Raw genomic sequence first — 14,858 nt, 5'->3', positions numbered from 1 at the left:
AAGAACTAACAAATGTTACTTTATTGTTCATAGTACAGTAGGATTATTGATAAAGCCGACAAGTAGATAATTACTGTAGCTCATCGGTATATAACCCCTCCCTTCCATCTTTGTTGTGACTGTTTTGGAAGATGGAGTAGCATGTTCAGTACAAGCCCTGTTCATTGCGAACATGGGAGTGTACTGGCCCTTTATGTTAAACAGTGAAGTGTAATCAGCGGTGGTCAAAATCCATTTATCACTTGAGCAATTCTGTAATGATGTATGGTCTGGTTATGTTATAACAGAGGATTCACACCATCATTTCCTTCAAAGTAACATTTGTAAACCATTTTCTGCCAGTTGCCATTATTCAACCTTATTGAAAAGGAGTGGGGTTTCTTACCACAACTCAATGTGATCCTTGTTAATCCATTCAAGTTATGCAGGCAATCATGGGAAAAAGACCATGTAATTTCTCCTTGTAGGCCAAGGCACATTGGCAGCCCATAACGTAAGGCATAACTTATAGACAGCACGAATTAGAGTAGAAAGTGCTTACTTTCCATGTAATATCCCATTGCACTATGCATGAAGTGACCTTAAATGATGCACTCAGAACTATTTACTATTTTTAAAGTTGTTGATGAAAGGCAGTACTAAATCACATCTGTAGGAAACAAATGAGAGTGTTGTTGGTATGTCTCCTTCTAATAATCAAACGACAGTTAAATTATATGGTATGAACCCACTTCTGTGGACCTGGTAAGTGTTTCACTTAATGCCTGACTAGTGGCTTTAATATCATGTATCAGTGCATCAATGTTGTGTTAAATTTCCACTCTCAAAAACTGTCTAGAATACAACAAGCCTGGAATATCCTCTGCGTTGGTTTTGGATTGGCTTAGGATTGTTTTGCCCCCAATAAGGGGTAATTATATCTTAGTTGGGATCAAGTACAGGTACTGATTTATTATTACAGAGAAAAGGGAATCATTTAACCATTAAATAAACCCAATAGGGCTGTTCTGCCCCCAATAAGGGGTAATTATATCTTAGTTGGGATCAAGTACAGGTACTGTTTTATTATTACAGAGAAAAGGGAATCATTTAACCATTAAATAAACCCAATAGGGCTGTTCTGCCCCCAATAAGGGGTAATTATATCTTAGTTGGGATCAAGTACAGGTACTGTTTTATTATTACAGAGAAAAGGGAATCATTTAACCAGTAAATAAACCCAATAGGGCTGTTCTGCCCCCAATAAGGGGTAATTATATCTTAGTTGGGATCAAGTACAGGTACTGTTTTATTATTACAGAGAAAAGGGAATCATTTAACCAGTAAATAAACCCAATAGGGCTGTTCTGCCCCAATAAGGGGTAATTATATCTTAGTTGGGATCAAGTACAGGTACTGTTTTATTACTACAGAGAAAAAGGAAATCAGGTTTAACATCGTTTGCTTATAACGGAGTCTATGGGAGACGGGCTTTCCATAATTCGGAGCCCATACCTGTATTGCCTGTTTCACTTTCTCTCTGTGGCTTTGAGGCATTTATGGTACTTTTATACTTGTGATGGGATGCTTTGAGATGCTTTGTCCACACATGTAACAAACTGAATGTGACTGGCAGTATCATCTCCCCTGGGGCAGCCATTGATTCAGATGATAATCTGTATAAAATTGCTACAAACAGGGGGATTGGGGGATCCATATCTGAATGGAGTCGTTCCCTTAAGGGCCCACCACCATCAACCGTGATAGCAGCAAACTTGCCCCACCTAGTACCTTCCACCCCACGTCTTATACTTTTAACCCTCTTACAGCCACTCCAAAATGATGTTGCTGGGGGTCCCACAGAGCCCGGGCAGGCAGTGGTTCTGGGTAAGGCCCATGAAGGCTGGGGCCCACCTGGTTTTCTCCCAGTGCCTCACTGTCCCAGTCCGACCCTGGCTACATACATATATGGGGGCTATATAAATAAAGAACAATAATAACTGCAATGAATATGTTTGATGCATGATGGTCTCTCTGAACCCTCTTCCTTTGTTCCATTGGGAGTGACCTTATTTAGGCAGGAGAAGCCTATGACTGGTTTCATTTTATTCATGTCTGACACATTATTTACATCATGCAAAGTTAACATTTAGCAGAATTGCATATTCCAAAGAAGACTTAAATAGGCAGCCCCCCTCCAAATGCATGGAATTTGCATTGCTTTCAATATTCAAAAGTAAACATTTCCCCTTTCAAGCTGATCAAAGCAGCAATGTGTGTCTATGGATGTCACATGTATATTATCTCTCTGTCTCAGGCCTCAGCTGTGAAGGCTCTCTGTATTTATTTCAGAAGATTTATTCTTTACAATGCTTACAATGAATATCTTAACCTTAAGTATATTATATAAGTAATATCATATAAGTATTTATAGGCCCTTGTGCTTGAAAGTAGGCTATGTTCCAGAACCAAGTGCAATATTAAAGAATCTAACGAAACAGGAATATATCAATATATAAATATATAAACAGGAATACATCCATATTTTCCTTAGAGCCGCCATTTAGTGATGGGCTGTGTGCTCCCTCAGAGATCAGCTGACAGGAAGTGATGCAGCTCTAACTGTAACAGGAAGTAGTAATGTGGCGATAAGGATAGTTGCACTAGGAGCGAAAATCAGGCTCAGGGAAAGCTAGCTGAGCAGTCATTTGCTCCACCAGAATAGGAGAACGAAAGGTCACTTTTGGTTGGGAACTTCTATTAGATTCTACTGGGGTATTAAATAGCTGTTTAATAAAAAGTCACCATTTGTCATAAAACAGCATTAAATGCTCATTTAACCCTAGAGTCAATGGAACTGACTAGAGTTGCCAGACTTTTTCTGGCCTGCAGGGGGTGGTGCTGCTAGATGACATCACCGGGGAGGGAAATGGCAGGTCTGTTATGTCACAGGGGGAATGGGTGGATCTATGACATCAGATGTCACATGGGAGAGTTTAAAGGAGAAGGAAAGTCATTTTATTGCCAATAGATTTGCCACATTAGTGCCACCTGGAATGCTATATTTATTCTGCAGAAAGCTTTACCATACCCAAGTAAAGAGCCCTAGGAGCTCCCTCTGATAGCAGCTGCTATTGGTCTTGGTAGCTTCCTGCTGCAGTTATAGCCATTGGTAGCTCAGATCACACATTCCTAAATGAGGGCGGAGTGAGTTCTTATGCATTCTTATGGGAGGGGGGAGCAGGAGAAGGGAGAGAGGAGAGAACTGAGCAGACTCAAGCCCCAAACCTGAAGGAGCCCTAAAAGAGAGGAAGTCTGATACAGAGGAACATGTTCCCAAAAAAGGAGACAAGAAATCCTGTGTTTCTTTTACATAGTTACATAGTTACATAGGGTTGAAAAAAGACCAGTGTCCATCAAGTTCAACCCATCCAAGTAAACCCAGCACACTTAACCCACACCTACCAATCTATACACTCACATACATACACTATATATACAACCACTAGTACTAACTGTAGATATTAGTATCACAATAGCCTTGGATATTCTGATTGATCAAGAACTCATCCAGGCCCCTCTTAAAGGCATTAACAGAATCTGCCATTACCCCATCACTAGGAAGGGCATTCCATAACCTCACTGCCCTCACCGTGAAAAACCCCCTACGCTGCTTCAAATGGAAGCTCCTTTCCTCTAATCTAAAGGGGTGACCTCTGGTGCGCTGATTGTTTTTATGGGAAAAAAGAACATCCCCCAACTGCCTATAATCCCCTCTAATGTACTTGTACAGAGTAATCATGTCCCCTCGCAAGCGCCTCTTTTCCAGAGAAAACAACCCCAACCTCGACAGTCTCACCTCATAGTTTAAATCTTCCATCCCCTTAACCAGTTTAGTTGCAGTCTCTGCACTCTCTCCAGCTCATTAATATCCTTCTTAAGGACTGGAGCCCAAAACTGCCCCCCATACTCAAGGTGAGGCCTTACCAGGGACCTATAAAGGGGCAAAATTATGTTCTCATCCCTTGAGTCAATGCCCTTTTTAATACAAGACAGCACTTTATTTGCTTTAGTAGCCACAGAATGACACTGCCTGGAATTAGACAACTTGTTATCAACAAAAACCCCTAGATCCTTCTCCATTAAGGAAACCCCCAACACACTACCATTCAGTAGATAGTTTGCGTTTATATTATTTCTACCAAAGTGCATAACTTTGCACTTGTCAACATTGAACCTCATTTTCCAGTTTGCTGCCCAGTTATCTAATTTTGTCAAATCGCTCTGCAAAGCGGCAGCATCCTGCATGGAACTTATAGTTTTGCACAATTTAGTGTCATCAGCAAAAATAGAAACAGTACTGTCTATGCCCACCTCCAGGTCATTAATAAACAAGTTAAAAAGCAAAGGACCAAGGACTGACCCCTGCGGTACTCCACTAACCACACTGGTCCAATTAGAAAATGTTCCATTTACAACCACTCTTTGTACTCTATCCTTCAGCCAGTTCTCTATCCAATTACAAATATTATGTTCTAGGCCAATATTCCTTAATTTGATCATTAACCTTCTGTGAGGTACTGTATCAAACGCTTTCGCAAAGTCCAAGTAGATGACATCAACTGCCATTCCAGCATCAAGGTTCCTGCTCACCTCCTCATAAAAGGCGACTAAATTAGTCTGGCAAGATCTGTTACCCATAAAACCATGCTGGCACAAACTAATAGTATTGTGAACTGCAATGTATTCAAGTACCCTATCCCTTATTACCCCTTCCAAAAGTTTTCCTACTACTGATGTCAGACTAACAGGCCTATAGTTTTCAGGCTGAGAACGGGATCCCTTTTTAAATAACGGCACCACATTAGCAATCCGCCAGTCTCTCGGCACCATGCCAGACCTCAATGAATCCTGAAAAATTAAGTGAAGAGGTTTGGCAATCACAGCGCTCAGCTCATTTAATACCCTGGGATGAATCCCATCCGGCCCTGGACCTTTGTTTACCTTTACATGTTCAAGTCTCTTTTGAATTTCCTCCCGAGTGACCCATGCGCCAGTAGCTAAATTACTAGAACTGGGCATATTACAAGGGAAGCCTTCATTATCTGGCTCCTCAGATGTATAGACAGATGAAAAATAAGAGTTCAAAATTTCAGCTTTTTCCCCGTTCTCATCAACCAACTTACCCCCCCGTGATAATAAAGTTCCCACCCCTTCTTGCTTCATTTTTTTACTATTCACATAATTAAAAAATAATTTAGGATTCTTTTTACTCCTAGCTGCAATATCCCTTTCCATTTCTATTTTAGCTTGCCTGATAGCTTTTTTGCTGCTTTATTTGCTTCCTTGTACCTGATGAAAGTTTCCGCTGTCCCAGCTAACTTGAATGCCCTAAAAGCACGTTTTTTCTTACCAACCTCGACCCTAACACTTTTATTCAGCCATAAAGGTTTTGCTTTGCGATGCCTCTCCTTGCTTACAAGGGGAATATACTGTTGTGTATACCTACAAAGCAATGTTTTAAAGATGTTCCATTTTCCTTCTGTGTCTAACCCCATGAAAAGCCTTTCCCAGTTGACACATTGCAGAGATGCCCTTATACTGGCAAAGTCTGCACGTCTAAAATTGAGCGTTTTAGTTACTCCCTTATAGAGCTGTCTCTGTAGCATTATCTCAAAGGAGACCATGTTGTGATCACTGTTCCCCAAATGCTCACCCACACAAATGTTAGAGATGAGTTCATTATTATTAGATATTACCAGGTCCAAAATAGCGTCATTCCTAGTGGGTTCTTGAACTGCCTGAAATAAAAAGTTGTCATTTAGCATATTTACAAACCTACTAGCTTTTTCTGACTTAGCCACCCCATTACTCCAGTCAATGTCCGGATAATTAAAGTCCCCCATAACAACAACTTGACCTAGTTTTGAAGCCTCCTCCATTTGCAACAATAGCTGGGCCTCATCCCCCTCATCTATACGGGGTGGTTTATAGCATACACCAATGATCATTTTCTTTGTGACCTTCAGCCCTACAGAAATTTCTACCCAAAGAGATTCGACGTTTTCATTGGTAATGTCTTTATTACATGGCTTTAAGTCTGACTTTACGTAAAGACAAACCCCTCCACCCTTTTTAATCTCTCTGTCCCTCCTAAAAGGCGTATAACCATTTAAATTCGCAGCCCAGTCGCATTTATCATCCCACCAGGTCTCAGTGATACCTATTAAATCATAATTTTCAATACATGCAATAGCTTGCAGCTCCCCTAATTTACCCGACAAGCTACGCGCATTAGCCAGCATGCAGCGGAGATTTTTACTTCTTCCTCTGATGTTTACATTAGCTAAGGGAGAATTAGAGCTAAGGCAATTATGAGACTGCTTTCCTTGTAACGGAAGCTCCTTATCTGATAAACTATATGCCCCCCTCACTCCTCCCCCACAACCCTTTGCTAGTCCCCCTACCCCGTCTACACTAATTTTCCCATGGAATTCTAGCTCACCCACCCCCCCCTTGTCTAGTTTAAACACTCCTCCAACCTCTTAACCATTCTCTCCCCTAGCACAGCAGACCCCCTTCCATTGAGGTGCAATCCGTCAGGGCTGTATAGATTGTACCCCAAGGAAAAGTCAGCCCAGTGCTCTAGGAACCCAAACCCTTCCTTCCTACACCAAGACTTTAGCCACGCATTTAGCTCCCTAAGCTCCCGCTGTCTCCCTAAACTTGCACGTGGCACCGGCAAAATTTCCGAAAAAATGACATTGGAGGACCTTTGCCTAATCTTAGAGCCTAGATCCCTGAACTCACTCTTTAAAGTCCCCCACCTACCGTTCATTTTGTCGTTAGTACCGATATGTACCAAGACAGCCGGGTCATGCCCAGCCCCTCCCAATAATGTGTCAACCCGATCAACCACATGCCAAACCCTGGCACCAGGAAGACAGCAAACTGTCCGGTTGAAGCGATCCGCTTGACAGATTACCCTGTCCACTTTCCTAATGATCGAATCCCCTATAACCACCATCTGTTTAGGCCTAGCTCTGCTCTCCTCCCCACCACTACTAGTGAAACTGGTCTCCCGGCTGTTAGAGAGATCAGCCTCACCTAGAACCGCCAATCCAGAGTTCACACTCCCATCTTCTTCACACAATCTGGCAAATCTGTTGGGATGCGCAAACCCTGGAGCAGCCTCCCTTTTCCTTTTCCCCACACTAGATTTTCTAACTGTCACCCAGCTTACTGCCCTATCATCCTTTTGCTGCTCCCCTCCCCCCCTACTATCTGACCCCACTAGTTCTTGTTCAGTTAACAAGAGACCCCTCTCAAGATTGTTGATTGAACGCAGTGTTGCAACGTGTTCCTCTAGGACTCTAACGCGAGCCTCTAAAGTGGCAATTCGCTCACATCCACAACAGAGGTATGCACTTTGGAACTGTTGTTCCACAACTGCATACATGTGGCAGGCTGTGCACTGTGTCAGACCTTCAATGTTGCTACAACTCATTCTCCCAGTTACAAGAACAGTTAAACAAAAAAAAAAGGTGTAAGGACTTGTAGTAAATACCTTGTTTTACCTTGTTTTTAACTCCCTTAGTGTTTAACTCCCTGAGTTTATAACTCCACTTACAGAACCCCCACTAACTCCTGAGTTTATAACTCCACTTACAGAGCCCCCACTAACTCCTGAGTTTATAACTCCACTTACAGAACCCCACTAACTCCTGAGTTTATAACTCCACTTACAGAGCCCCACTAACTCCTGAGTTTATAACTCCACTTACAGAGCCCCCACTAACTCCTGAGTTTATAACTCCACTTACAGAACCCCCACTAACTCCTGAGTTTATAACTCCACTTACAGAGCCCCACTAACTCCTGAGTTTATAACTCCACTTACAGAGCCCCCACTAACTCCTGAGTTTATAACTCCACTTACAGAACCCCCACTAACTCCTGAGTTTATAACTCCACTTACAGAGCCCCACTAACTCCTGAGTTTATAACTCCACTTACAGAGCCCCACTAACTCCTGAGTTTATAACTCCACTTACAGAGCCCCCACTAACTCCTGAGTTTATAACTCCACTTACAGAACCCCCACTAACTCCTGAGTTTATAACTCCACTTACAGAACCCCCACTAACTCCTGAGTTTATAACTCCACTTACAGAGCCCCACTAACTCCTGAGTTTATAACTCCACTTACAGAGCCCCACTAACTCCTGAGTTTATAACTCCACTTACAGAACCCCCACTAACTCCCTGAGTTTATAACTCCACTTACAGAGCCCCCACTAACTCCTGAGTTTATAACTCCACTTACAGAACCCCCACTAACTCCTGAGTTTATAACTCCACTTACAGAGCCCCACTAACTCCCTGAGTTTATAACTCCCCTTACAGAACCCCACTAACTCCTGAGTTTATAACTCCACTTACAGAGCCCCACTAACTCCTGAGTTTATAACTCCCCTTACAGAGCCCCCACTAACTCCTGAGTTTATAACTCCACTTACAGAGCCCCACTAACTCCTGAGTTTATAACTCCACTTACAGAGCCCCCACTAACTCCTGAGTTTATAACTCCACTTACAGAGCCCCCACTAACTCCTGAGTTTATAACTCCACTTACAGAGCCCCCACTAACTCCTGAGTTTATAACTCCACTTACAGAGCCCCACTAACTCCTGAGTTTATAACTCCACTTACAGAACCCCCACTAACTCCTGAGTTTATAACTCCACTTACAGAGCCCTAACTCCTGAGTTTATAACTCCACTTACAGAGCCCCACTAACTCCTGAGTTTATAACTCCACTTACAGAGCCCCACTAACTCCTGAGTTTATAACTCCACTTACAGAACCCCCACTAACTCCTGAGTTTATAACTCCACTTACAGAGCCCCACTAACTCCTGAGTTTATAACTCCACTTACAGAGCCCCACTTAAAGAGCAATCACTTACAGAGCACCTACCACCAGAGCAAGCTCCACTGGAGTGCCTGTGGTTCTATTTATGCAGTCTGTAAAGGTGAACTAATCAAACCCCACCCTCCTCAAGCTGAGGGTAATTACAAGGGAATGTAACCTGCTGTAAGCCTATGGATCCCACAAACTTTGTAAATTAGCTCCAAAAACAACAATTACTTATGAAAAAAATAAATAAAACCCAACAGTTAAAAAAACACAATGGTTTTGATAAAGTTAGTAAAGAATACTTATCCCTTTTTAGTTGAAATGAAAGCAAGTTGATTCAACCAGCCACCAGCCTGTTAGTAAGCCTTGTACTTGTATTATGTTATCTATTATTCGACATGCATGGGGCCTAAGGGTTTCTAGACATTTCTTTCTATATAACTTAATATGAATATAACTCAATATGACTGGTTTGCCATCAACATGGATTTATGCTATCCTAGTTTAAAGAATCCTTAGAATCCTTTGATAGAGGACTCAGTGCAGCGTTTCTGTGAGTGCTTATGGCTGTATTTACATAGACCTTTCTGATAAAGCTTACTTAGTTTTTACCTTTCCTTCAACAGCAAAAAGTGGGAGGAGGAGGGGAGGAGAAGACGGCCAGTTACAACAAATTAACTGACAACTACAGTACATTGCTGGTCAATTTGTAATCCCAGCCCTAGCTCTAGCTGGAGTTACCAGGCAGGTAGCCTCTAACTCTTTCTGAGATAATCTAGTAATTTCTGATAATACCAGGCATCAGTCAAACACATGCAGAGTGCAAAAGTGCTCAAAGAAACACTGATTTTTGAGTTTATAAACCAAGTTACTGTTTGTCTGTGCCGAGAAACATGTTATTTTTCCATTAGAATAGAGAATAGCCTATGTAAGCGGCTAATAAAATCTCATAAGCTCAATTTAACCATCGCAAATGAAATGAAGTGATCTGAAAATGATGTTTAAAAGCCTGGCATTAACTTGTATGATGGAACACTGCATGTAAGACACGGCCATTATATAAGGGGAGCCAACATCGGAGAATGCAGCTTTAGGGCTGATAAAAAAAGACTTTTGATGAATACAGAACTAAATATCCGCATTACATTTACAGGAGACACATTTTCCTCGGAATATTTAAAGCTGGTTAAAGAAACGATGCATATATTCCTATCATCAGAGGTGTTTAACCTGCTTAAGTGATTATGCTAGGAATAAATCCGTCCCAGGGAGCTGTCACTTGTACAGTATGAGAGGGGACTCTAGGGTGCATCAGGCTTATTTACTGCATAAAGATTCCCAAAAATACATCCGTGTCACATCAAATGTCTGCCGTTACCTCTCCGTGCATTTGGGCCGTCATGCAATAAATCTCTGTTTATTCGGAAAGCTAAAGAAATGCATTTCAATGGCTGCCAGCTGGCGCCGCTCACCCCTTAATGAGAGGATTAACAGATTCTTCACACTCTTTTCCCTGGTTGACCTGAAAATCAAACCGACTTCAAACTGAAGGCTCTTAATTTCTGTACATTTGCTTTTCTAATGAGTGGCGCTCCCCGAACGTCAGTATTAAGGAGCATTGATTGATTGTAAGGGGGAAAGCAAGGAAAGAACGGGGTTAAAGGAGAAAGAAAGGTAAAAACTAAGTGAGCTTTATCAGAAAGGTCTATGTAAATACAGCCATAAGCACTCACAGAAACACTCTATCAAAAGAAACAAGATTTGTTGTCTCTTTGTTTTCCTGTTCCAGAGACACGCAGCTCTCTCCTCTCTCCCCTTTCCTGCTCCCCCCTCCCTCAAGAATGCTAAGAACTCACTCCCCCCCCCTTAGGAATGTGGATCTGAGCCAATCAGCAGGAAGCTGACTCATAGTCCAACTAACTGAGCATGTTCACTTGGTCTGGGTGTCTGTGCAGGAGTGAGGCATTATGGGAACTGTCTTTACACAGCTCAGCGTTTTTTCTTCCTGTTTGGCTTCTGATCATCTGAACGGGAGAAATATGGAGAGACTTAAGGGCACTATTGAGAGAACTGAAGGGAAGCCTGCAGCTTGAGATTAACTCTTTATTAGCCTTTCCTTCTCCTTTAATGCTGGGACGATCAATGGGGGAGAAGGAGAAGGAGTGAAAAGAGTAAAAAAGAGTAAAAAAGGGGGTAGGAATAGGGCTGGAGGGTTTAAAGGGCACCTATAGGGAAAAGTAGTTTCCCCCACTAGATATGCAGCCTAATGGAGCCCTCATTCCAGTTGGGGGAAAAAAATCCTTATGTGCTTGTGTCCCAACAAAAGTTTGTAGCAAGCACTGTGCCAACTGTAGTTACGCCTTTACCCCCTTCCCACGAAAAATAAATCTCCTTGCCCTCGCACGCGAAAATCATGGGTATCTTGCATATAGGGTTGCCACCTGTGCCGGCTTTTTTGCCAGTCAGGGGGCGGAGGGTGACATTATGGGGATGGGGAAGAGGCGGGATCATGATGTCATTGGGTGGGGAAGAGGTGGAGCAGTGATGTCACTGGGCAGGGCTGTGCCAATCGGCAATCACTGTGTCAATCTCAGTGAGTCCTGCGATCCCTCATTTGCAGGCCACTTCCGCTCCATCCCTGGTTATGCCACTGGTCACCTACACCAGCAGGGAGCTCTCGGTGCACAAAATGGTATTGTCTCCCGCAACTGGAATGGGGGCTCTATCAGCCTGCACCTCGGTTTGGGGGAAATAATTTTACCCTGATAGGTCCCCTTTAAAAGGCTGGGCTAAGTGGAAACAGTTCAGAAAAGGGAGGGAAAGGTGGATGATTATAATTGAAGCATCCAATATATTTCTGGTAATAGATTCAGCCTCATCATAAACCTCCAACTTCCCCCATGGTCACCAGTGATGAGCGAATCTGTCCCGTTGCACTTAACCAAAAAATGTGTTAAACTGCGGAAAAATTTGTAAAACGGAGAAAAATTCATGAAACTGAGCAACATTTTTGCCAACTTTTGTTTGTATGCGACCGTGCCTGGTTTTGACGTGACAACACATTTTTTAAACCAAAATGTTGCGAAACAATTCGCCAATGGCAAAATGCGTAATTACGCTGCAAATTCATGCCTGGCGAAAAAATTCTGTCATAACTATCGATGATCGAATCTGTCCCATTTTGCTTTGGCGACAAATTTGCAAAACTGTGAAAAAATTGCCGAAATGCACCCATTGCATTGCAAATCCATGCCTGCCGAAAAATTCCGCTCATCACTACTCATTACTAATGGTCACTACTGCAGGGAGAATATAAACCAGCTCAGGATGGGTTCCCTTGCATCATGCACGTTTGGCTGATATTCCTCTTTTGCATCTTTCATCTTTTGAATGGGGGTCACTGACCCTGGCAACCACAACCCTATTGCTCAGTTAGGCTACAATTGCTACTATTTTTTGCATATCTTTCTATTCAGGCCCTTTCCTATTCATCTTCCAGTCTCTCATTTATAGCACTGCCCTATTGCTAGAGTACCCTAGCCTAGATACCCACTGACATTACAAACTAAAGACCAACAACAAATTGCCTCAAAACAAAAAGTCATTGTCTACATCAGGGATCCCCAACCTTTTTCCTCTCACGAGCAACAGTCAAATGTAAAAAGACTTGGGGAGCAACACAAGCACCATAAAAGTTCATGGAGGTGCCCAATAAGGGCTGTGATTGGCTATTCGGTAGTCTCTATGCACACTATCAGCTTACAGGGGCTTTATTTGATAGGAAATCTTGTTTTTATTCAACCAAAACTTGCCCCCAAGTCAGGAATTCAAAAATAACTCCCTGGTTTGGGGGCACTGAGAGGGGTTGGGGAGCAACATGTTGCCCCTGAGCCGCTGGTTGGGGATCACTGGTCTACATCATACTACAAGTTAATCCAAAGGTAAACAACCCCTTTAATCGCCTGGCTTCTCCTGCATCGTTTCAGGAGTCAGAACCAGCAGTGCAGATTATATCAGGCAGAAACTGCTTTCTAAAGCAAAAGCAATCCATTTTTTAAAATGTTGCTTAGAATTACATTTATACATTTTGGGTGGAATTCCCTTCAATGGAGTCCCTAGTATAGAAGATGATATATGTGCACTGAAGTACATCTTTTAACCTGCAAGGAACCTTGGGCTTCATAGAGAAAAACACCTGCAGGTGATGCTGCTCAGTTGTGGGGCGCAGGCCTGGGTTACTGGGTACATACTGGGTGACTAGGCCACTTAACAACATTAATGAGATAATGAGATGGGGCAGGTCACAGTACATTCCTTCAGAGGTTTGAGCTCTTATACAGCAAACAAATTGCAACATTAATTACAAGACGTACCCATAAATGTTTTATATTTAATTAATATTGATGCGCGTACACACTGTTCTATGCTATAGCCTTGGGAGGGTTCTCTCTGCATTCTCAATGGGGAAATAAGAACAGAATTCATTATAGGCAATTGATTTACAGTTAATGCAAACCATGTAAAAATAGAGGCAAATAATACTAATATGTGATTCCCCAGACATTTAAATCTATGGGTCCCTATGCCTATTTACTAATGGTTGGGCTATATACTAATATTTGGGCTATATACTAATATTTGGGCTATATACTAATATTTGGGGTATATACTAATATTTGGGGTATGCACATTATTTCTGTTTGGCCTCTCCATGATCCAGTGGTAGTCAAAATGTTCCAAATTCGTACAGAGAGAAAAATTCTTTCTTAGATTGTTAATGGTGCTACTGTCTTGCCTAATGCACTCAGAACCGGGAACTAGGGGTAGGTAGGGTAGCCATATGCCTAGGGTGCAGGGTGGCCGGTTCCAAGAGGGAAATTGAAGAAATGATCAAGTGAGTAATGGGGGAGTGGTGGTGGTGGCTATGGAATTGGCTGCAATGGCGGCAGTGGAAGTTGTGAGTGCAAGCTGGCCGGGGGTGAGCTATTGGGGTTCTGGGTCATTTAGTATTACCTGGGGAGGCAATATTACTTGATACTATTGTCTGATTTTATATGTGACACCAAGGAAGTTATTATCCAATGCACCTTAGGAAATGCTGGGCAGTAAGGACAGGACTGCTGTGCACTTGGGGGGGCAGTCTCCCCCACCAGCAGCCATTGTTGTATCCATGCGGAAAGTGTAGGCCCTATCTCTCCATTTTAAACTTTGTTTTTTGCTCTCTGCCTCCTCCAAAAGGTAAACAACCCCTCAATAGTCCCTCAGTCCCTGGGTGCAAACGTTGTGCAGACATCACCAAGGCCCAGTACCAAGCACAGTATTTATTGGTGGCAGAAGAATCGTTGAAAAGCAATAGGGTTCACTGATCATCAATAAAATGAAAATGTGTGAAAGCACAACCTATGTTGTATCTAATACAGACAGTTTGTAGAGCAGAATGTAATCCCCACAACTACAGTAAAAGGGTACCAGGATCCCACACATAGGGGCAGATTGACTAAAACACTAACATTTCTCATTTTTTTATTTTTAAAAATTCAACTAATTTGACATTTCCACAAAAAAACTCAACCCACAAAGTCTAACTCATAGGGGCAGATTTATCAAAACACGAGTTTGAATCCCGAATGGGAAAAATTCGGATTGGAAACGAAAATTTCTGAAGATTGCAAATATCACGAAAATGCTTACGAAAAAATTGATAATATCGTATTGGCGATCCGAAAGTCAAGAAATGTTCGTACCGAACTATTCTAAACAGCGGCAAAACCGATCCGATGTAACAACGCAAAAAATACGAAAAAATCACGCAAGTGTTGAAAAAGTCACGAAAGCGCCGAAAAAGTCGCACAAGCGTCGAAAAAGTCATGCAAGGCACAAAAAAGTTGCGGAAAATGCGATTGGACCGATCGAAGGAATGCTCAGAGCGTTCGTGGATAAGTAAATGTGCCCCATAAAGT

The 14,858-nt window shown here is 42.3% G+C and overlaps 1 protein-coding gene across 2 annotated transcripts in view; it reads right to left on the bottom strand.

The window, feature by feature from the left end:
* Positions 1 to 14,858, bottom strand: part of adamts12 (ADAM metallopeptidase with thrombospondin type 1 motif 12) — a 340,375-nt gene that overhangs the window by 266,443 nt on the left and 59,074 nt on the right. The window lies entirely within an intron of this gene.

The sequence above is a fragment of the Xenopus tropicalis genome, chromosome 1 (genome assembly GCF_000004195.4).
Source record: "Xenopus tropicalis strain Nigerian chromosome 1, UCB_Xtro_10.0, whole genome shotgun sequence".
Classification (NCBI taxonomy): domain Eukaryota; kingdom Metazoa; phylum Chordata; class Amphibia; order Anura; family Pipidae; genus Xenopus; species Xenopus tropicalis.
Note: the sequence above shows the minus strand (reverse complement) of the source record. Positions and strands in the feature narration are given on the sequence as shown.